At 38.6% G+C, this 25746-nt stretch overlaps 1 long non-coding RNA gene across 1 annotated transcript in view; it reads right to left on the bottom strand.

Moving 5' to 3' along the window:
* Positions 1-1012: 1012 nt before the first annotated feature.
* Positions 1013-25746, bottom strand: part of LOC139010613 (uncharacterized) — a 166024-nt gene continuing 141290 nt past the window's right edge. The window contains exon 3 of the long non-coding RNA XR_011471548.1: positions 1013-1097. This is a non-coding gene — a long non-coding RNA (uncharacterized lncRNA). The remainder of the gene's footprint in view (positions 1098-25746) is intronic.

The following is a 25746-nucleotide window of genomic DNA, read 5'->3' as shown; positions in this document are numbered from 1 at the left end:
TAAGTGTAACATATTGTTGATAGGATTAATTAACTGCCAATTTCAAATATTGAGGAGGCATTTAAGATTTCTACTCAAGATGCTTTCCCTTTACAATCTGGTAATATGCCCACTGCCTTATATAGAAAGCTTTAGAATACAGTCTTACCTTCTAGCACAATGTTCTATACAAGCTATAGATTCAGTAAGTTGTTTTTTTTTAAATTAAGTTAAAGCATGTGGGCATCAAGAACAACCTACAGGGAGCCCAAACACTAAGGCACTGATTAAACGTGCTAATGGTAAAAATGAGCAGTGTTTCACACATTTGTTTTCAAAAGCCAGAATAATCTCCTCAAAGCATCTTATTAAACTTTATAACTTATAAATTTTTCAAAGTATTCATAAAACTAACAGAAAAAGTACTGGTTGTGAGGTATACAGGAAATCAATAATTTATGTGTTTATTCTATTCTTCATTAGCTGGAAATGTTTTAACAGAAAGAACTTAGTGATACTGAACACGATTCAAATCCTACCTTTTCCACTGAGTAATATTTCCTGGTGTTTATTGAAATGATAATACTGTGCATCAGGATGATAGGATTAAATGAGAAAAAGTATGAAAACTCCTTAGTAAAACACCAGCATATAGTAGATCTCAATAAATTTTTATTGACCTTTACTTAACCAAACGTGAAGATGGAAGAAATATTTGAGATTTGTCATCCCAGGTGATGAGACAAGGCCTTGGAGAGCCTACCTGGTTTTATAACCAAAATATCTGTATCATGTGGGATTTTCCAAGTCATTTTCACCATAGATTAAGATCAGGTGGGCATAAACCAAATTCATTCATCCTTGAAGAAGTATCTTCAAATTTATATCACTCTGAGGAAACATGTTAACATTTCATATTTCTTTCTGAAGTCTTATTCTTACCAAGTTACTGAACTTGTCATCTGTACCTAAAGAACCTCACAAGGAGAATGAAAAGTGCTCTCTTCCATCATCAGATACTCACCTTGGTATCCTCCCTAGTAAACTCGGCTGTGGCATCTCTGGCTCCGTAGCAACCATGTCTCACCAGCAGACAGCTTTCTGTGAAACACTCTTCACTGGGGGAAAGAGAAGAGAAAAAAGTCCACATAAAAATAAAACATGAAGTATCCACAAGGAAAAGTACAATGAATGCATGATCATTTCCCTTATATAATATTAATGTAAAGTTGAAATTAAAAGATCATAGATTTGTCAGAGAACTGATTGTAGAGGGTGTGCCATAAAATGTATATACACGATGAATAATTATAAAGGCAGTGATTATTAAAAGACATTTCCTTTTCAAAATTGAACTATCATCTGTTAAAGTGTATATGCATTTTATTGGTGGGACACCCTGTACACAATTCATCAGGTGAGTACTTTATTCCAAATGGGATGTTAAAAGAGCAGTATCATCAAAAGGGGAAATTATGTTTAAACTAGAAAGTTCTAACAAGCAAGATACCAAATAGTTCCCAAGAGCTTTGTCTTACTGAACACAATTTTGATGCAACAACCTGTACTCTGAGTCTTTCTGCCCTACAGCCTCTAGGTAAGCTACTGGCTATATTGAGTCAATTCTCAGCGTGAAAGTTCTGACAGAACATAGGAAAGTTTAAGCAAACAGTTCACTTTATTTGAAATGGATTTACTACTGGCATCAAGAACATTGTGTCCCTCATGGCCTCATTTTATGGCCCATGCACCTGATGGGCCAGTTCCTGACAAAGTCATTCCTCGCCAGTGCTCACTACCCGCCTGAACCTTCCCCACAGGCCCTTCATTCAACATCTGCTCAGCTCCTTGCTTCAAATCCAGTATTTTCCCAGCCAGGAGCAGTGATCACGAATAGCCAAACTTCAGTTTCTAATTGCCAACAGAGTATACACAGGTATAGAGAATATAAAAAAAATCATACTTTACAAAAATGATTGATATTTAAACCAGGAAACATTTTATGTGAATATTAAACACGGTATCACCTAATTGTATATTAGGCCTTAATATCTTATTCTGCACATAGAAATATATCTTAGAGAAAACATTTTAAAAAATAAAATATTTGATAATAATTATAATGTGTTTACAAAAGTATAATATCTTAAACTTTTAAAACTATTTTAGTATGTCTTATATAGAGTTATCTTGAAAAACCATGAGACAGAATAGGAAAAATATTATTATTATCCCCATGTTATAGGCAGTGAAACTAAAACAGGGATTTGTTTAATGTCACACAGTAGCGACAGAACAGAACTAGAACCAAGGTCTCCTCTCTAAGCTCAGGATACTAAGGAAAATTCTGGACTTCCTTGAATTAGTATATACTCCAGCAGAAAGTCCTGTTCATGTGCTTCAATCCTTTCCATCCCAGGTCAGTCCCATCTGAACTTACATTCTTTTTCTCCTTTCAGGCAATGCCTATTGTACTTGCTCCCAACTCATAGAAAAACAAGAGAGGCTGTGTTAATTTAAACATCTGCCTTTATAGCTCTACTTATAAGGAAAAGAGAAGGACATAACCATAAGATAAATGTCACTAACCAAGATATTTAACTTACAAATATAACATACAGTGAATTATATAGAATAGTAGGTCATGATGAATCCAATGGGTTAAAAATAGGGCAGGTGAATCCAATGGGTTAAAAATAGGGCAGGGCAGGGCAGGGCAGGGCAGGGCAGGGAGTTGAGGAATGCTGCAGTGTGCATGGGGTAGGGTGCAATGCGAGGTGGATGGCCAGGGTATAGAACAAAGCATGGTGCACAGTCTCTTTCTCAAGAATCTAGCAAAATCTAGTGAGGGAAAGAGGAACGCAGCAGGAAGGACTGGCAATAGGATATTAACAAATAATATGCCATAATGAATATATTTAATCCAACTACATAGACTATGTCTAGACAGAAAAAGTCCAGAATGGCTTAACAGATAAACACCTAGTTTACTTCCCCCACAGGTTATGTCCCCCCTGGGCTGACCTATGAGATCTTAATGTATTTTTGCTCCTCCTCATACTTTTTATTATATCTTGCCAACTCCTCAAAACGAATTGTGGGTGCAAAAAATTCTCTCTTTAAGCTATGTTCTTAGCACCCACCAAGTTCCGGGACCAAGTTCAGTTTGATTCCAGATAAACTGCCCTCTCTCCTCTCCATTCCTGCAGACTTTCAACCAGGTGCTCCTGGGCTGATGTGCTGGAATTTCACCATCCGCCAGGCTATTTCACACTCCTTTCCAGAGGGAACAGGACACTTCAACAGTTTAGAGTATTTTCTCTTCCCCTATGTGCCTCCAGTATATTCCATACTCTGTCTTATCCAGAATATTGTTTTCTTCCTCTATTGGTCTTTTATTCTTTCCTCCAACCAATCTGTAGACTCTGTTCTCCATTGTAATTCACAAACTTCTGTTTTCTATTCGATATTTATCCAAATTGATTAGCACTGCTCAATGCTTCTCCTAATGATGTTTGAAACATGATAGCTCTTGGATACAAATTGCTTCCTGGTAGGAATTATTTCTCCATAATAAAAATGTTTTTCTCAGCCAATTTAAAGTAGAAGGTCAGACTCCAAGGTAGCCAGCTAATTTAGCCCAAAATTCAGGTTCTGGAAAGTTAAAATAAAATAATAAAGCAGAGTACCTAAATAGAGTTCTAACCTGCATTACCCTTTGTGCAGTCACTATCAAGGAGCATGGAGCCCAAGGCTAGTGCAACTATCATGGGTGAACAGAGAAATTTACCAGAAAAAAAAAAATCTCACAAATGAAAAAAATTACAGTAAACTGTTACCTATGTCTAATTTTTTATAGGTTTGTTTTTGAATATATGATGAAGAGGCATATATATTTAGACAAGGACTATTTTACAAAAGAAGTCAGAAAATAGAAGGACAGTTATTCACAAAGCTTATTTTAGTATGCTTTCTTTCTAAACATCAAAAGTAACAAATGACATTAAATAAGACAGAATTTATTCTTTTAAGGGAAAAATATAAAATCTACTTTAGTCTATCTTATTATATTTGTTTTATATGTTATGCTTATTTTTAATATGCATAATTTTAATAATGTTTTCTAAAATTAAGTTTTCATTATGAATAGCACATGCTCATTATAGAAAATATGAAAGATGCAAAAAATCATATATTACAGATTACATATATAAGGTTATTACTTGATTGCCGAAAGTGAAAGTGTATGCCCCAGGGCAGAATTTTTGTCATTCCACAGTTACCTTTGGCCTTAAACACCACAGAAATTATATTATAATGATAATAGCAGTAATAAAATTACACTGAAATTAAGAAGAAAAAAATATACAAGGAAAACTACATAATATATTGGGAAAAAGTCTGCCCTGGCAGCCATCACTCCTGGATTCTAGTGCTGGCTCTGCCATGAACTAGCTGTGTGATGGGGACCTTTGGGAAAATCCTAGATGTCTCTTAGTTAAAGTTCCATCATATATGAAATGAGTGTTTTGGGGATCTCCAAGTTTCTTCTAGTTCTGAAGTTGTATGAATTTCCAGTTGTATGTCTCAGATTAGAAAACTGTAGGTTATTTATAAATTATTAAATTATTTTACCCATGCCCCTTTGTTTCTAAAACACCAACCATTTATGTTATATCCATTTGAAGCATCATGTAAATTGAAATACTGGTCCTGTAAAGTAAAGTAAAAATAAATTAACTGGTATTACTCAAAGCTATGTATCTGAGATACAGATATTTTAATTAAACAGATTAAATAGAAGCCAGCTCTTCTGGAAAAAATAAAATAGTAATAAAATTTTTAATTATAAAAATCCAATTTGGTGGGTGGGGAGAGATTAACCAAAGAACTTATATGTATTTTATACATAATCCATGGACACAGACAATAGTGTGGTGAAGGCCTGGGTGGTAGGAGGGCAGGTGCAGGGTGGAAAGGGTCAATGGGGGTGGGGGGACAAAGGACATATGTAATACTTTGAACAATAAAGATAATTTTTTAAGTAAATTTTTACATCTCACAAACAATCTGTACAATTTACAATCAATAGCTTTTTTTCTTTATTATCTTAAAAGAAAATGAAATGTCTCATGAATTACTGTTTTTCCATGTTCTAAGAATTTTTTAAAGAAAATATTTTTAATATTATAATTAAATTTATTTTCTTGCTTGGTGGCAGAAATAAATACAAACCATATAATCCTAGCTCCTATAGCTCAGTTGAGTAAGTTTAAGCAGAAATAATTTAGTCATTCTGGCTAAATTTTCCTGAGAGTGTTATCAGGTTGAAACTAGGGTCTTTGAATTAAGTGATTATGCTGAATTACAGGAACAACAGCAAAATATAAACTGGATTTTTCTCAAGACTGTAGAAAATGTCTTTCTCTACACTCATCAGTTCTCAAAATGTTACATATAAAAGATTTATCAGAGGTACACCAATAAAATTAGAGAGCATTCTCCTAATCCTCATTATTAATTTCACTTGCAAAATGTCTCTAGAAACCAGCCTAACCCAGCTCACTCTTACTTTGAAAGCCCAATCATTGCATGGGAATATTCAAAATTTGGTGATCAGCAAGAGATTTAAAAAAAATATATCTTTATTGATTTCAGATAGGAAGGGAGAGGGAAAGAGGGTAGAAACATCAATGATGAGAATCATTGATTGGATGCCCCCTGCACATCCCCCACTGGGGATAAAGGCCGCAACCTAGGAATGTGACCTTGGCTGGAATCGAACCTGGGACCCTTCAGTCCGCAGGCTGACGCTCTATCCACTGAGCAAAACCAGCTAGGGCAGCAAAAGATTTTTTGATATTGGATACTTTTAGAGACTTCTAGGCAATAAAATAAGCTAACTCACGAATCTGTTATGGAATGTGTTTATAGCTTATTTCATCATTTGTTCCCGAATATTTCTTGAGTGTCCTCTGTGGAGGCATTATTTTATGTCCTTGTCCTGGTGTCTTAGAGAATCTTACATTCTAATGTGGAGAAACAGATAATAGAATAGATGATACACATTATAAAGGAGTGAATCAGATAGTGTATTAAAGATAAGTGCTGTGGGAAAAAGAAAAAATAGAGCATAATAAGAGGGATAGGGTAGACAAGGATGGGATGGTTTGAAGGGGGGGCAGTTGAACCAAAGTTTTTGTACTACATAACTGGAAGGATGGTGTTGCCTTTAAAAGATATTAGGAAGGTGGGGGAGGGGAGAGCAGGTTTCAGAGGGGAGGGTCATGGGTGTGTGGGCTGGAGTTTGGAGATTAGCTCAATTTAGGATATGCCAAAGTTGAGATAACTATTAGAAATAAGCATCTGATGATACATTTTACTGTACATTGCATTAAGATGAAGCAGGAGAGTGATTTCTGTCATACTCATTCAGAGGTTGAGGGGAAAATGGGAAATCTTTAAAGAAAAACAAAGATGTCCTAATGCACCATTCATTTTCTAGTGAAAAGCATGTATAAATATCTTAGATCTTTTTTAATGTTTTCTGTGTAACAAATTACTACAAATTGAGCATATTAAAAAAACAAATTTATTTTTGTAATTTGCATAGGTCTGTGTCCTCTGTGAGTTTGGGTACAACTTAGCTGGGTCCTCTGCTCAGGGTTTCATGGGCTGTAACCACAGTGTGGGCTGCAGCTGAGATCTCCTCTAAGGCTCAGAGACTTCTTCCAGATTCTAATGGTTGTTGGAAGAATTTAATTCCTTATGATTATAAAACTGAGGTCCCTTTTTTCTGCATCCTCTCCAATTCTTGTTTCTTGTCTTTTGATGATAGTTATTCCAACAGGTGTGAAGTGATATCTCATTGTGGTTTTGATTTGCATTTCCCTAATAATTAGTGATGTTGAGCATTTTTTCATGTGCCTTAGGCCATCTGTATATCTGTTTTAGAAAAATATTTATTCAGATCTGCCCATATTTTAATCAGGTTTTGTTATTGTTTTTGTTGACATGTATGAGTTCTTTATCTGTTTTGGATATTAACTCCTTTTTGGGTGTATGATTTGCAAATTTTTTTTCCATTTGGTAGGATGCCTTTCATTTTATTGAGTTTCCTTTGCTGCACAGAAGCTTTTTAGTTTGATGTTATCCCACTAATTTATTTTTGCTTTTGTTTTCCTTGCCACTGGAGTTGATTCCACAAAGCATTACTAAAACAGGTGTCAAGGAGCTTATCACTTATGTTTTCTTCTATGTATTTTGTGGTTTCAGGTCTTATATTCAAGTCTTTTATTCATTTTGAGTTAATTTTTATAAAAGGTTTAAGTCAGTAACCTAGTTTCATTCTTTTGCATGTGCTATCCAGTTTACCCAGCACCATTTACTGAAGAGACTTTTCTTTCTCCACTATATGTTCGTTTTAAGATCTTTATTGTTAAGACTATTACAGATATTGTCCCCTTTACCCCCCATTATTCCCCTCCACCTAGTCCCACCTCCTGCCCCAGGCCTTCACTACCCAATTGTCTTTGTCAATGGATAGTTCATATATACATATTAGAGGCCCGGTGCATGAAATTCGTGCACGGGGGAGGTGGTCCCCTCAGCCCAGTCTGCACCCTCTCCAATCCGGGACCCCTCAGGTGATGTCTGACTGCTGGTTTAGGCCTGATCCTATATATTGGCATGAAAAAAAAAATCTTCCAGTAAACTGCTTGAATACCTTTAGAAGGGAAAGAATCAGTTCTGCTCCCACTGACTACACTGCCTCTTGTATAGCCAGAGGATCTCGTCTTCTGTGACACTCAGAACTTCCCAACTCAGACTGCCCTCACCTCCACCTCAGGCTTTGCCATAACCAAGTGTCTGAAGGTCACACAATATAAAAAATTCTCTCACATCATCTCTGCATTTAGAGCAATTTATATTTTAAAGTGCCCCACAGATATTAAGTATCTGTAAAATCATGATGGGTTGGAAAGTATACACACACATATAGACACATATATATGTGTATAATATACAAACATAATATTCTATATAAACACATATATGCCATATATGCATAGATACACTATACATATACATATATTGTGTGTATATATACACATACATGTATCCCTATCTTTCCAGTTTCTTAACATCATTATCTAGATATATGAGTGGAGACTCAGCAAATGTTGCTACTCTATTGATTGTCCCTAAGAGTGTTTGAAATTTAACTTAACTATTGAGGCAACATTGGGGATAATTTATCCCCATTTCACTTTTCTCCATAGGAAAATGACCAAAATGTTTAACGTGATGGAAGAGATTAAAGTATTTTAAAAATTATTTCTAAGTCTGTTCTTCAATAACTATAAATGATTTTTTTAAAGATAAATATAATTAGAATAGAAAATTCTATTTGATTTATATCTATAGCAGCCCTGAATCAGATTACTTGGATTTCTGGTCAAGATTTCTGCCTGATTAACATTTTATGATTCATTTAAAACATCATGTAGATTGTAGAGCACTGCTGAACCAAGCCAGATTTGATCTGTTAGCATTTTATTATATCTGACAAACCACAATTTGGTTTGTTTTCATTTCTATAGTGTTTAACTAATGTAAAAATCAAATTATACATGTGAGCCCTGATTAAAAACTTGCTATTAAAGGAGTTACCATCATGTTGCTTTAAGCCTGTTTATTGGAATACAATCCCATTCTCTAGCTTTTAAGGAAAAGAAGCAGCTATCTCAGTTAATTACTATTTCATTGCTAGTGCCCCAGAGCAAGCACAGTTAAGTGTTCAATGTTCCAAAGTAATTGGCAAGAACTTGGAAGAACCAGGACATATAAATTTGCACTAACAACTTAAGCTAATTGGCAAAATGGAAATAAATACAAGAATTTAGTGATTACCCAGCACTGCAATAAAAAACGACTGACAGTGAGCACAATCCAAGCACACAAGTTCAACTAAACCTGCGATTGTTGCAAGACACTTTAATTGGGATTTCTAGTGAAATAATGTGCTCGGGTACCCACTGTTTAGTCACTGTGCACAGGTACCTGAGAGGGAAATATCTATATCAACAAAGGGCCACAGGAAGCAACAACTCTTTATGTCTTCACTTTCTCAAAAAATATACACTGTTAGAGGAGAAGAATCTCTTTGTGAACACATATACAAAAATGCCTCAAAACATTGTTTGTCAGACAACTTGGGAAAATTGTCAGTACTGAATTGAAAAAGCCCCTAAATGCCGCGGAGTACTTGAGTGATGTACAGTGTAGGGAGATGTTTCTACCTGTCTGAGAGCCAAGCATGGAATATGCAGCAGAGGGTGAAATACCTAGATCACTGGCACTTCCCTAAATATTAGCACAAAGCATTGTTATTGTGTGTTTAGCTTGGATGCCTGAAGTCATTAAACAGAGCATATCCTCTCCAGAATACGGTTTTGGTAGCGATGGTGGTATGTGTATATGTATGTGTGTGGGCGTGGGGGGGCATTCCTTTCTTGCAAACTTCAACTATGCAAATTATTTTTTTAAAAGTTGCTGGTTGAAACCCTTGAGGTGGAGTGCAGTAATAAATTGTAACAGATGCTGTGCAGAGATGGAAGGACAGTGCTATAAGGCAGTGTTTACAGGGCAAACATCGCATTAGGATCCTGGGTGCAGCCTGCTCCTTTGACCGCAGCTCTCTGTTACTAAGGTATACATGAGACAATCAGGAGCAGAGAAATCAGACACAATGCCAATATCTTAACTTTACATTTTCCTTATTTACATACACATCAATAGTGTACTTTATTTCTAACCTCAATTCCACCCCCCAACCTTTAACTTTTCAGCCCCCGCTGCCCTGCACTGGAGACAACGGCACCAGTTCAGGTGCCATCTCCTCCATGAAGTCCCCACAGTTTCTCATAAGGAGTGGTTTAGAGTCAGGAGATACACACTTGAAAAAACCAGTTGTGCCACTTACTTGGGGTATGATTTTTGTTCACAGGATGAGCCGTGTTTTCTCATTCGTAAAATTAGGATATTAACATGTGTCTATCACTGTCAGCTGCTGCTCAGGGTTATTATTATTACTAAAATTCAATCTTTAACACAGTGCCTGGCACAAAGTCAGTATCCATAAACAACTACTCTAATTATCACCTGTTCTCTGAGAACACTTTATCATAGTTCTTTAATAGTGTTTATCATATATAACAATTGTTCACTTGTCAGTCTCCTCAACTAGATAAGCCCTGCTCAGGTTTTTGTCTCCAGTGACCAGAGGAGGCCCAGCACATAATATGTGATCAACACATGTATGTTTAATTAGTGTATGAACAGTGAGACAGTCATCCAATGGCCATATTTAATGCTCTTTATAATTGTGTTTTAAAATATTCTTACTTGAAGTTTTCAACTATGCCTCTTTCTTATCCACAGCTATATGCATGAAATGGAAATAGAAGAGTATAGTTCCATAGCACAGTGGTTCAGAAATCAGTGGCACCAGTTACTCCCAAATTAGAAATGAAGGCAGGTCTGAAAATAGGAAGGCACAACAAGGAAGGTAGAAGGGAAGGTACAAGAGAGTCTGTCTCGAGGCTTGAGGAAGCGGGGTCCCACTGAGTGTTGAGTCCCTCAGCCAGGGCATGTGGTAGAATTTACATGAAAGAGGTGGTCACCGTCAAAACTATGCTAGTAAAGAGGAGGGAACAAACCATCACGGCAAAGAATCTACTGATGCAACAAACAGCATAATTCACAATCTAAGACTTACAGATAAAAAGCACCCTGAAGTGCTTTTAAATGTTTAAAAAAACAAAGGAAATGACATAATTTACAAGCAGATTTAAAAAGCAACTAAACATAAATAATAAAAATGAAAAATATAATCATTGCAATGAAAACCTTAGTGGACAGATTAAAGAATAGTGTGGACATAGGTAAGGAAGAGATTTTGTGCAATGGAGGATAGATGTGAGGAAAAAAATGGCCTAAAATATATCTGAAATTCTGAGCATGGCGTAAATTCAATACCTTAGGAAGGCACTTGGATACACAGAGATACAGAAAGTAAATTAAATATGTAATAAATTCTTCAGTCAAATGGACTCTTTTCTAACATTATGTAATGCTATATATTCAATAGCTACCAAATCATTTATTATTTCATGGACAGAACCAAATGAAATGATTCTAGTGACTAATATTTGTATAAAATAGTTACTTATATTTTGCCTAATATTAAAAGTAATGAATGTCCATAGTGGTATATAATGATTACAAAATTATTTCAAAATCCTTGGAGGCTACATAGTTGAGTCAGACTCTCTCCCCACAAATGCCATATGTATAACTTAGACACTTTAGGCAGCCATCCAAGCAATCTCTGACTTTATGATTTAGAGTTTAAATTGTAAATAAAACATGATTAAATTTAAATCTGACCTTTCATGCTGGAGTAATTTTAAAACATACATGATTAAAAAAATCATTTATTTTCTTAGACACACAACTAATAAAATTTGGAATTAACCATAAAGTAACATCTATGATTTTCTTCATTAGCAAGTGGGAGAGAGACAGTGTATGGGCAGCCATTTCTGCAAATCTATGAGGTTGCAGGCCAGGGCTATATATACAACCCATGGGATGGGTGCCAGTTGTATAAACAAAACATACTAAGAACAGCTCCAAAAGAGCATGAATTTCAGGTGCAAATTTTCGGGAACAAGGGAGGAACCAAAATGGCAAAGATAAGAACAGAAAGACCCCATCACAAAGGTAAAAATAAAGGAGGGTCTGGTTCCAGTTCTTTTCCCATGGATATCAGAAATGTCTTTCATCTAAATGTGATGCTAGGGAGAAGAGACATTTTATCTCATCTAACATCAATTGTAAAAGAAATTACTGGGAAATACTCTTTAAGACTTGGGGGACGGGGAGTGGGGTGGGTAAGAGATCAACCGAAGGACTTGTATGCATGCATATAAGCATAGCCAATGGACATAAAACACTGGGGGGTAGGGGAAGCTGGGGGAATGTCAAGGGGGGGGGGGAGACATATGTAATACTCTTTGTAATACTTTAAGCAATAAAACAAAATTTAAAAAAAGACTTAATATGATGAAATAGTAACGAGAATAATAGCTCCTTGCATGTAGGTAGCATGGTTACAATTAGGATTCCATTTTATCATCTCTACTTCCCTGTGGGTAGGTGGGGCTTGCTAATTGTCACCAGTTTATGGGGAAGAAAGCTGAGAAACGTAGTGGTTAAAAGACTGGCCTCAAGTTGCCCAATGAATGGGCCTATTAGCTTCTTCTCATTTCACCATTAATGAGGCTGTTTTGAAGTGGCCCTTGCTCTTAGAGAGGATTGGAGGCAGAGCAGGAGAAACCATCATTGCAAGAGAGTTCTCAGCTGGGGTTAGTCTCATTCCCTCTGTGCCCAGAACTCTACTCACCATCTTCCTGCCAGTGTTCACATCTGTCCAACTGCCCACCCTTGACCCCTTCTTCTCCCTCACTCCCAATGTAATGAACCAAATCTTGGCAAGTCTACCTCCTAAATGCCTCTTAGTACACCTCCTCACCCTCCACCACCAGCATAGCTAGACCTCCATTATCTCTTGCCTGGATTGCAGGCATCCTAGCCTGTAGATTTGCCCACTGCAATCTATTTCTTGCCTTTCAGTGATAAAAATTTTTCTAAAACCACATCTGATCCGGATTGCACCCTGTAATGTCCCCTTCAATTGTTTTTCATGACCTTAGTATAATATATAGTCCAACTTCTGAAATACCTTATAAAGATCTTTTGGTTCTGGTCCCTGTTTATCTATTCAGTCTCAGATTTCATTACTTGCCTTCTTACTATATTCTACCATGAAAAATTATTTCAGTTCCACTTTCATTTTTTCTGAGCCACATTTATGCTGCTCCTGCTACCATGAACACTCTCTTTCCTCATCCCTTATACTAGCCAACTCCAATTCACACTTCAGATCTCTTAGCAGCCACTTTCTCCAGGAAACCTTGTAATCTATTTGCTCTAACATCCTGTATTCCCCACTCAACTGCATATACAATGAGAGCAGAATACAGGTGTGACTTAGTCACTACTGAATCCCTAGTGTCTTTAAAAAATCCATGAAATAGTATTTCTTTGTATAGTTTTTTTAACTTTTAATGCAATATAAGATTGTTGCAAAACATGTTGAGATCATAAGTAAAAATGCTCAATTAATTTTCAAAAACCAAACTCACTCAGTATCCGGCACTCAGATTAAGAAATAGAACATTGCTCATTCCAGGAAGTCCCCAATTGTACTCCTTCCAATAAATACATCCTCCCTGAATAATTATAATCCTGGTTTAGAACAGCAAAGATTAATTTTATATATAATTTTTGGGTATTTGCAAGACCCAAAGCATGGAGGCACGAACACACTGACATACCTCGATGTGGGGGTTAGGGAGGAGAAGAGTTAAACCAAAGAACTTAGATACCTATATATACATAGCCCATGGATGCAGGCAATAGGCTGGTGAAGACCTGGGGGGGATGGGTAGGGAGTGGGAGAAGCAGGGTATAGGGGGGGAATGGGAGACATCTGTAATACTATCAACAATAAAATATATATATATAGAATTTGTATTTGCTTTTACTTTACATATAGTACATTTGCTTTTGTGTCTGGATTCTTTTGTTCAACATTATATTAGTAAGATTCATTCATAGTATTGCATGTGGTTATAGATTATTTATCCTCATTGCAGTAGTACCCAATAAATATTTATTAAATTAATACAATATATGAAACAATGATCACTAAAATTCAAAAGAGGAAATAAATCTGTACGTGTCATGGAATGAAGGAAATGGACCAGCTCCAGTCTTCAAACTGAGTCCCCTAAAGTTACAGTAGATATAAGATATGGCCTGATAATGTGTGTCCCATGGCCCTCCCCCATGTTGTAATAGTAAGTAGAAACAGCAGCAGCAATAGAACCATTCCCTCCTTTTCTGTTATTTTATTTTTAAGGTGTGTCGATTATATAATCAGAATCACAGAGCCAGGTGCAAAGGGTACCATTTGAATTACAGGACGATGACCACAATACAGCTTTCCTGGATCTTATAAGCAAGCACTAGAGACGTTAAATACTGAGTGACTTCCTGCTTTTTGTGCTTTACAGAGTCCCTTTTCATATGCCAAATGGTCTGTGAATCCCATCTGTCAGGAACTAGGGAAGTAGAAGGCAAGTAAAGGAAGCAGCAAACTGGAAAGAAAGTGCTAGAAAGAGGACAGAATACAGGGAGAGAGGGAGGATACATGAGAACATCAGGTGGAGGTCCCAAAAGGATTTCCATAGTTCTCAACTCTGGCTTCAAATGAAAACCATTTGGCAAAAATCCTGATGGCTAGGCTCCATCCTACACCAATTATTTCAGGATCACTGGGGGGTGAGTCCCTGGCAGCAGTTTTTCAAAGATTCCCAGGTGGTTCTTACATGCAACCAGGTTTGAGAACCACTGGTTTAAAACAAGGACCAGAGTGAGACAATAAACAGACACACCTGCAGTTGTTCTCAAATTTTATTATGGGGAAAAGTCACCCAGAGAGCTTGTTGCAATTATGGATTCTTCCAAACCCACCCTACACCACCCCCAGAAGATCAGATTCAGTTGGTCTGAATGAGCCCTAGGAATCTACAATCATAACAAGCTCCTCTGTGATCCGGAGGCAGGAGAAACCCTGGGGAGAAGACAACTGATGAGGACGCAGAAGAAGAAGAGAGGTGGAAAGAAATGCCGAGGATCACTCTCCTTGCCTTGGTCCAGAGTGAGGGCACTAAAACAGTCTGGAAAGAGGTAACATTTTTTTTCCTAGAATGAAGTTTGGTATGGGATAACAGAAAATAGGAGTACTTATTAAAATTTCATTTGCTCTTACATTGAAATCTTTCTGGAAGTTTTTGAATATTACTCAGGAGGCACCAGTTACCTCTTCACCTTTCTTTACTTTTTTACCCAGCAGCAAACCCACCAGGATAGTGTGAAGAAGGACACACTATTTGAATAGGTTCCATAATACATGATTTTGTAAAATGAAAAGCTCTATAACCATGAGTGTCCCTGGATGTGATGATTATCTGATACTTAATAAGCATCCTTTAAAATTAACCTCCAGATAGCTTTAAAAAAAAAAAACTAATTCAAAGACGTTACTCAAATGACCAAATGGGGAGGAGGCATTAAATGGTCTATAAAGTTATTTTTATTATAAGAGATGAAAGATTCAATTTTAGCACACCAGTTTTTTCCCCTTAACACCTGGTAAATCATCTTTGGCATTCAGTCATTTGCTTCCACATTCCAATAAATTGAAATGTAAAAATACTACAGAAAGCAGCTATTGCACAAGATGTTACTCCATAAAATTTAAGTGAAGGGTGCATCTTTGAACATGCTCAGAGAGTCCCAGCCACCTAAATCAGGATGTGAATAAATCAGATTGCTAACAACTGTATGAAATTTAGCTCATATCTTGGACTTTCTGCACTATGGTGGTTTTGCCTATGAAATGAAGCTGCTAATAATAGCTACCACTTACTGAGCTCTTGTGTACTACGACTTTTATGCATTCCTTTATACAGCAATTCTATGATATATTATTATCCCATTTTATAGAGGAGACTCCAAAAGGTTAGCTAACTAACCCAATGTCAAACTTCTAAGTAGCACAACAAAACACCAATTTCATTATCCTTGATATTCCTGCTGTTTAGGGGTCATGTCTTGTTCACCATCAAGTTCCTTGGGTCTAACACATGCCTGGCACATAGCTGGAGTTCAGTAAGCATTAATTCAGTCAGTCGATCCATCTAGCCCTAAAACCATGTTCTTTCTCATTCCAATTATTCTACTATATATGTATCTAGAAGTGGACATTGGTGTTAATATCCCAAAATAAATGTTATAACCCAAGATTAGAAACATTTGAAAACTTCAGTATTTTATTCCAGAGTTGTTGAGAGGAGGGACTGCAGAGTTGTGGATGGCAGTTTGCTATGGTAACCAGAGAACAGGATAGGACAACATGGACACCCCTTCTTCTTAGTTTTGTGATTTTAAGGCCAGTTAGCTAATCTCAATTTCTTCATCTGTGAGAAACAATGTGAATCCAAAGATCCCTGTGGTTCATGCAAATGCAAACTTCTGTTGTACACACTCCTTATTTTAATAAAAAGACCATTCGCAACTCTAATTTTAAATATTCTCCAACATTCACTTACCTTGAGGGAAATCTAACTTTCCAATTTGCACAGGAGTTTCTGTATATGGAGTTAACTATTCAGATATTTTGCAAATCATGTTTATCCAAGGATCTGCAGTCCTCCACTCTATTAACCGTTAGGGTATAGATAGTATCTTTTTCAGATATCAGGGAGGGGCTGATTAAATATATTCATAGTGTGCAAAATACTTACATTTCACTCAACACTCCTTGAGTTTACTTTTACCAAAACCAGCCTACAAAGCATTTAGAAAAATGTGGGAAACTCTATGCAAATAGTCTGCTCAGGAAATGGTAGTCAAAAATTATTCTAGACTTCAAATACATGTAATACATGTAATTGTTACACTTAGTATTAAGGTCATGGGGTAGCTACACAATAATTCTTAGTCCGGTCAGATAGATAGAAATGGGAATCTGGAGATGCCTACAGGTCACCTGGGAGAGGGAATAGTAAACCAAGCTTAGGTCAGAGGTAAAGTCTTTGCAATCTGATTTCATGAGATAACAATTTCTTCTCTGTCATCCATCCCAGTGGCCTGTTATTTGTCATTCCACTTTTCTCACTCTTTTGGTTAATATGCATTGTACTCCCACAATGTGCATAAGGTGGTAAAGAACAAAGAAGCAATAGGAAAAGGGACTTAACTTTTGAGGGTGAAGGGAATGGAGAGATGACACAAAACTCAGTTATCATAAAATAAGACCAATACTAGAAACTTAGACTATGGAAACAAACAGACATGAGTTTTAATCCCAGATATAATAGCTATGTAAACTTGGGCAAGTTATTTGACCTCTCTGAGTTTAGTTTACTCATCTGCAATTAATAAATGATTTTGTTGATGATATCTACTTCATAAAACTGCTATGGTGACTTAAATAGATAATATGTGAAGAAAGTCATGCACCTATTATATATTTGATCCTCCAAAAAATGGTACTATAGAGGGTGAACAGAGATGAGGGAGTTGTGGTAATCAGCTTTCTAGATTCTTAACAGGCTCCACTGCCCTTTATTCCAAAGAACATTTCTTTCTTCTTAAAATTCACTGATTTAGTGTTTATCTCTTGATCTTGTCACAAACCCCTCTGGTTCTTTGTTGACTCCTTTCTCTCTTGCATCTTCAAGTTCTAGTCCTTGAGTTCTGAATCTCTTGTCTTGACCATCTGTGCTTCTGGCTCCTTCATGTCTATCTTCAGAGCTGAGTGGAGCTCAACACTGCAAGGGCAGAGCACACAAAGCCAGACATAGCAAGGGTGATAACATGCACCGGAGAACATGGTGCTGGGTATGAAAGGAGAACTTCTCAGCTCAGCTCAAGTGCAGGCCCTCTTTACTAAGGTCTATCTTTCACATCAACTCCCAGGCTAGGGAAAGCACTGCTGTGGAAATTTTCCCAAAGCTCTGCTTCTATTCATTTTCTCCCCCACGAACGCCAAGGTCTCCCTATTACCTTCTGCCTCAAATACAGCTCCTCCACAGGGGCCCCTTCTGTGTACTCTTCCACTCATTAACCATCTCTCCCCAAAGCTACTCTCACCAAGCCATCTCCTTGCTAGCAAGTTTGGTAGCCTGTTTATTTCAAAGTATTAATACATGGGAAAGTGTCTAGCTTGATCTTTAGAAACCACAGGCAACAGTTTTTGATTGCATGATCCAGCACATGTGTGGGTCTGTTTTTGCCATTTCCATGTGGTGACTCTGCGTGTTCCTTGCTTCCTTCCCACAGGGGCCCCCAGAGATGGAACCTTCTTTGTTTTCCCTGTAACAAGGAAGACTTCTGACTTGCCTCTCCACAATCCCAAGAATCTTTAGACACAGGATAGAACCCTAAGAGCCAGAGGGGGAAACAACTGTAGTTGAATTGTAGATCAGGATGCAGGATATTTATAGAGCGCTATATACTACATGACTCGAAACCTGTGAGATAAACAAGCGATATTATAAACAGCAACCTTCTTCTTTTTGTAGAACATAGAGAATAGGCTTTTTATTGCCTAGTTAAATCTGGGCCTTTGAGTTAGCAGGGCAGTGAGAGTTATGCTTCCCAAAGAACTACACCTTCTTAAACTGTAAATTTCAAGACCTAGCTGGCATTTAGAGAGGGAAAACTGGTTTTTTCACTGATCCAACAAATATTATCTGGATTATGCTATAGCCACCGCCCTGTGCTAGATCCTTTATGAGGAAAAGCCTTCAAGAATCTCTATAAAGAAGACTAGGCCAGTGTGCAAATTATGCTAATAATTACCTTCCTACAAAATATAAAGAGAAAATTATATGGTGCTAAAAGGACTGAGTAAATCAGAGAGTGCATGTGTTTGGAAAGATCTAAGTATCTACATGGGTGTACTGTTATTTAACAGGAAAGATGAGGTTGTTGACAGGTAGAGATCAGAAGGAAGATTTATAATCAGAATAGCATGAGCAAAGGATACAGGGGCTTATGGGAGGGGGTGTGGGGAGAAGTGAATAGCTTAGTCTATTAGGAGGTACAATATGTTTGCAAGAATAAAATAAGATAAATTTGAATAGAGAGGCAAAGATCAATACTTAAATGGCCCTAATTTCCAAGCTAAGGCATTTGGTTTTAGGTTAACAGTAAATGCAAATCCACTAAAAGATTTTGAACATCTGTGGTCTGCACTGTGTCTTATTAAGCTAAACTTCAAGATGATTGTAGACTTTGCCTACAACTTGGCTAAGATCCTCACCCTTTTTTTGTTGTTGAAAATGCTGGCATAGTAACTCAACTCCTATCAAAAACTAATTGCCTGGGGGTGTTCATGAATAAGTATATGGTTATTGTGTAATACATCTATTGTCTATAACATACCAAATTCTGTTCTGATCACATTATTATCTAATTTTCTCTCCTAATATATTCTAATATATTACTATATTGCACTATAATATCTATAATAATAAAAGCATAATATGCTAATTAGGCCGGACATCCTTCCGACAAAGCCAGGTCTGTGAGGGAAGCCTGGGTCCTTGGTGCCTGCCTGCCTGCCTGCCTGCGGCCGCAGGTAAGCCCAGGTCCAGGGTGCCAGAGGGAAGCCAGTGCCGGCAGCCAGGGAAGGAAGGCCTACTCTTGCACTATTTTCATGCATCGGGCCTCTAATTACAACATAATATTGTGATGGCTGAGACTGTAGCTCACTGGTCAGTATAACCCTGCCAATTAGCACATTGTTGACACATAATAGGTTCTTCATAACACTTGTTTATGGAGTGAATGAGTGAAAGCATGCAGTCAGGAATACTCCTCAGCAGATTACTGGAGTGAACCAAGTGAGATGTGAAGGCTTGAGCTGAGGTTGCCACATTGGGAATGAACATCAAAGACACTGCAAAAATAGCTTAAGTCCTCAAAGTTTTTTTAAAATGCTAGTGAAAAAATACAATCTTATTTCTCTTTCATGATTTATAGGTCACCATATTAAATAATGATTAGGCTTATTGGTCTACATATCCACCAAAGAAAACAGGGATAGGGATACTGCTTATAGGAAATATATTTTATTTTCTCTTTGTATAGGGAAACTGCTAATAAAAATATAGGAAATATATTTTATTTTCTCTTTGGATGCATACTTACGTATACACATGTGCATACACACACACATACCACCCTTGAGTCCTACTTTACTGCCAATCCTATATAATAAAAGCCTAATATGCAAATTGTCCCCTCAGGCGGTTGTCTGACCGGGAGTTCGACTGCTCGTTATGACCTGTGCCGACCACCAGGGGGTGGTGCAGAATGTGGCGGGCGTTGGCAACTCGGCACTGCCAGCAGGTGGCAGTGGAGGTGCTTCCAGCCACAATGGGCCCCAATTGAGAGCAGGACCATGGCGGGATGGTAGAGCAGGTGAGCGGGCAGCACCAAGCCAAGGCAGGTGCGAGCGGGGCCCGGTTGCCCTGCCAATCACCCCGCAGACAGCAATTGGTGGTGGTGGGGGGAAGGGCCACCACCCAGTTTCCAGGCACTGAGGGAGCTGGGTGGGACACCTGGCCCCGACAAATCGCCCCGCAGATGGCAACTAGCGGCTGGCAGGACCTGATCGCCCAGTGGGACTGGCCCCAAGCTGGGACAGGGAACTGGGGGTGGGTGGTGGTAACCAACCTCCCACAGCTCTTAGGCAGGGGGCTGCGACCTCTCACCAGCTACCTGGGGCCAGGGGTTTCAGGGACAGAAGTGTGGTGAGAATACGAGGTGTCTGCCAAGCTCACTCTCACTCCACCTGCTACCGTCCCCTGGGACTTCAGGGCTTGTGCGCTGGGAAAGCCCCAGTGCTCAGGTGCTAGGTGCCTTCCAGGAGCTTGCCCCACACCTACGTGGCCTATTTGGGTGAGCCAGGCCACAGCCGCCAGGACCACAGGGGCCAGTCAGGCTCCCCGTGGCTTCGAACAGGAGCTGGTCTGTGAGGCCAGCCGGAGAGAGCCTGCTGCCCACCCAGCTTCTGTGCGGCACCAGTGGGCAGCCCAGAGCCCCACACTGCACCCTGGCCCATGGTGTCTGGCCATACTCACCACATCTCCATGTGGAGACTCAGGCGCCATGACTCAGGTAGAGGGGGACGCATGGGGGCCCGGGGGCCCAGGTGCTTCCGAGGGCCCAGAGGGCAGCTGGTACCTGCCCTTCCACACCAGAAGCTCATGCTTCAATCACCAGCAGACCTTGGGACTGCACCCATGCACGAATTTCATGCACCAGGCCTCTAGTTAAGAAATAAAATGCAGGAATAACTGACCAAAATAAACAATAGGAACCATAAGAAGCAAATAGATATCAAGTTTTTCAAAACAACTTATAGTGATGATTAACAAAACATGCTTACAGATAGGATACAACGTCCAATTTAATTGTGTCACCACCGGAAAAAAATAAGATTAAGTTATTATCACATTGTAAGGTATAAAAATGTCAAATCATTATATTGTACTAGAGGCCCAGTGCATGAAATTCGTGCACTGGCGGGGGGGGGGGGGGGTGTCCCTCAGCACAGCCTGCACCCTCTCCAATCTGGGACCCCTCAAGGGATGTCCGACTGCCCGTTTAGGCCCGATCCCACATCTCTCTCACAATCTGGAACTGCTGGCTCCCAACTGCTCACCTGCCTGTTTGCCTGATTGCCCCTAACTGCTTTTGCCAGCCTGATCACCCCCTAACCACTCCCCTGCCAGCCTGATCAACACCTAACTTCTCCCCTGCCAGCCTGATTGCCCCCAACTGCCCTCCCCTGCTGGCCTGGTTACCCCTAACTGACCTCCCCTGCTGGCCTGATCGCCCACAACTGCTCTCCCCTGCCGTCCATCTTGTGGCTGTGAGTGCCGCCAACTTTGAGGGCTTGGCAGTCAATTAGCATATTCCCTCATATTGGTTGTGGGCACCTCCATCTTTGAGAGTGGGTCAGTCAATTAGCATATTCCCTCCTTATTGGCTGTGTGTACCACCCTCTTTGAGGGCGTGGCAGTCAATTAGAAATTCCCTCCTTATTCGCTGTGGTCAAAGCCATTTTTGTGACAGCCTGAGGGTCAATTAGCATATTCCCTCTTTATTAGATAGGATACCTAAAACTGATATAACTAATATAATATTGTATACCAACTACACTTATCATGAAATACAATAAGCAAAAAATTTTAAAGTGCTATTAGAATGACTAAAATCTAAAACACTGACAAGAAAGGTTGGCAAGAATGTGAAGCAACAGGAACTCTCATTCATTTCTGGTGGTAATAATGCAAAATGGTGCAGTTACTTTGGAAGACAGTATGGTGGTTTCTTACAAAACTAAGAATCATCCAGCATTTGTGCATCATCCAGCAATTGCATTCCTTGGTATTTATCTGAATGACTTGAAAATTTGCCCACACAAAGTCTGTACAGAAATGTTTATAGCAGCTTTCTTCATAAGTGCCAAAACTTGAAAATAGTCAGGATCTCCTTCAGTAGATGAATGGATAACAGACTGTGACACATCCATACAATGGAATACTATTCATCAATAAAAGGAAATTAGCTATCAAGCCACAAAAGTATATGAAGGAAATTTAAATGCTTATTACTAAGTGAAAGAAGGCAATCTGAAAGTGCTTTAGGATGGCAACTATACGTCATTCTGAAAAGGCCATCTATGGAGACAGTAAAAGATCAAGAATGCTGGGAGGGGAAAGGGAGGATAAATGGGAACACAATGGATTTTTAAAGCAGTGAAACTCTCTTCTAAGATGCTATCATGGCAGATACATGTCATTTTATGTTTGTTAAAACATATAGAGTGTACAGTTCAAAGAGTGAACTCTAATGTAAACTATGGACCTCTTAGTTAATGGTAACATATCACTATTTGCTCATCAGTCCTTTAGAATGTACACATCAATGCAAAATAATAATAGAGGAAACTGTATGTGGAGGCAAAAAGAGGATATATGAGGAACTCTGTATTTTTAGCTTAATTTTCCTGTAAGCCTAAAACTGCTCTAAAAATAAGTCCATTAATATAAAAAAATACAAGAGACAAGCAGAATTAGTTCTATACTATCATATCACATTTTATCCAAAGATAAACTGATGTCGCATCCAGATCTCAATCTGTTTCAATCTTAGTCCAAACAGGAAAAAAAAACACTGTAAATATTTAAACCAGAGGGAATTTAATACCAAGAATTGGTTACATAGGTGAGGTGGGAGATGAGAAATGGAAGGGGGAACAGTGATTTCCTATAACAGGAAGCAGTTTCCCCCCGATGCTGAAAAGACAAAGGGAGGAAGACATGGTATAACGGTCAGGGGCAGGGACATAGAGAAGCGGGACCCACAGTGGACTGTGGGCACTGGAGCTGAAGCAAATACAGTTATTCCAACATAAATGATACCCGTGGACGCAAAAGAAGAAGGAAAACCCAGAGTCTGGTGGATGCCTTTTATTACCTAACAAAGCTTTCATGCAAGGCTAAGCAATGGGACAGTGTGATTAGCTACCCCTGTGATGCAGACCAGAGCCAGGTCAAGGACAGTCAAGGTCTGGAGCAATCTGGTGTAAGCCCAACCTATTATTAGAAAGGAAAACATAAAACAATTGTAATAAAACAAGGATGCTAGTGAGGTGACTTACTCTGGTTTTGAAAAATGCTTTAACCTTGGAAGTACATTAGGAAAAAGTTATAAAATAAGTATTAAAACCAAAATTCAAAAAGCAGCAGTAGTCACTGACCAGAAATACCATCACTTCTGCTCAGTCCCCACTGTATTTCTTGTCCTATCTGCTCCCAGCAACCCCAGCCCCAGGAAGGGTGACTTGATTTTATGACACCTGAGCCAATCACCCTCTCCCTCCTGGGAATTAGCAGCCCGAGAAACTAGCTGAAGGTATTAGATCTATAATGACAAGGAAAGAGGAAAATTCTGACTTTCTAGCCCCCAGTGAGAGATAGTGAGATACAAGCCCTGCATTGACTCTAGCTTGAGTGGGTTTCTATTTTTGCTAACATCATCCTTAAGAAAGTGGGCTATAAAAATTAATATTTCAAAATTTCTGATTGAAGCTTTTCCTTTCTGATTCTTGTGTTAACAATATGTAATACATTAAATGCAAAAGTGTTTTGAGTATCAAACTGAACATAATATATACTAGAGCTGAAATTCTTCAAATATGCACAAATATGTTTTTATCCAAAAGAAGGAATGTTCTGCCCGGCCAGTGTGGCTCAGTTGAACACAGACCCATGCACCAAGAGGGCACTGGTTCGATTCCCGGGATCTTTTTATCCCCTCCCTCACTACATAGAACAATTCTAAAAGAACACGTAAAAATAAGTAGTATTCTTTTAAAAACTATGTTACTTTAATCAATTAGATTGCATCTTATCACTTTCTTTTTGTTAACAGAAGAAAAATGCCCAAGAGAGTTGTTTTTTTCTAGAAAATCTTGATATAGAAGTTTTGGAATTAAAGACTCTTTTAAACTCTTTGGATTGCATTTTTACATGGAGCTATTTTTGAAATAGTGTAGTATTCCATAGTCTGTCAGGTATTTAAATCATCTTTCAGCAGATGCCATTTTAAAAGTCATAATTTTGTATACATTATCTCATCTGATCCTCACCCCCCAAAAAACCTTTGAAGTAGGGTGATATTTTAATCTTCATATTTGCAGATGAGCAAACTGAAATTTTACAAAGCTACAGTAACAGCCTAAGTGACTAAATCATCAAGGTCTACATCAGGATCATTTGATGGGAGAAGGATATTTAAAGTTCAGATTCTTAGGCAGCGCCCTCAATTTCTGAATCAGAATCTGTGGAATCAGAGCCCAGGAACCACTGTGATAATCTAATCATTTCCAAAAGGTTTTATGAGTCCTAGGGTTCTGCAGGGGTGGTTCAGAGATTGCTATAGGAGAAAGCTTAATGAGTATCCCATCTGAGATGTAAATCTTATATGTATTAGGTTTCAATTTACAATTTCATGTGAAGGAAAAGTAGGATGTTTTAAAAAAAAGAAGCACCTGCATTTTTCAGATGAAGAATCCAGTCCCATAAAAGTCCAAGGTCAAACAGCTCATGGAGACAAATCAGGGTTCTGACACTGATGCCTGTTCCAGGGTTTTTTTTATTACAACACAGTAAATCTTCCTGCTATAGAAATGCACTCAGGCTAGAACCTTTGCTATGGCAGAAGATCTACAAATCCTAGTTTATTTACAAAAATGTAAAATTAGCACCTCAATTGAGCTTTTTCAAACTGTAACATTATGTTTTTCATGTGAACCAGTTGGTTAATCCGGCAGGCTGCAGGAACTCCAAAGCATGTAGACCAGGACTTCCCACTTCAGGTCCCTGACCTCTACTGCTCCATCCTTAAAAGCCCCCTGCTCTGGAAGGAGGTTGGCCTCTTGCTGTATATGCCCCCTGGCCCTACTGCCCCTGTGGCTCTGGGCCCGTGAAAGCACAGAGTGGCAGGTGCAAAGCCTTTTTCTTTTTATCTCCTTCATTTACTTTTTAAGCTTATTTGGAACAACATGGTCCTTGGGTTCCGGTGAAAGATTGCAATGGCACCAGGGACAAGCTAGCTGTTCAAGCTGTCCCTTCCGGGGATTCAAATGGAGGCAACTGAACATAGTTAGCTAGGAGGAGAAGGTCTCAGGGGAAAATATGCTAAGAATAGTCCATGGAGGAATCCCAGGACTATTCAAAGATCATCTGATAAGACCCATCTAATATTTCTACCTTTGTGTACACACATTGATCAAACTGAACAAGCTTTTGACACTGAGTTCCTTGTTCCTCCTTTTTATGTAAAAAACTATGTATTCTCTCCCTCGCCCCACCCACCATGAAATTGTAACTAGGAACTCCTTAGATGTGGTGATGTGTAGCAACTGTGTATGTTGAGATTCATGCAATGTGTCTGGAGTACATAAAATACTGTAATAATACTTAGTAA

Source organism: Myotis yumanensis, unplaced genomic scaffold (genome assembly GCF_028538775.1).
Source record: "Myotis yumanensis isolate MYYU_CA2020_CCGP unplaced genomic scaffold, mMyoYum1.0.hap1 SCAF_5, whole genome shotgun sequence".
NCBI lineage: Eukaryota > Metazoa > Chordata > Mammalia > Chiroptera > Vespertilionidae > Myotis > Myotis yumanensis.
This window is presented reverse-complemented; position numbering and strand designations above follow the sequence as displayed.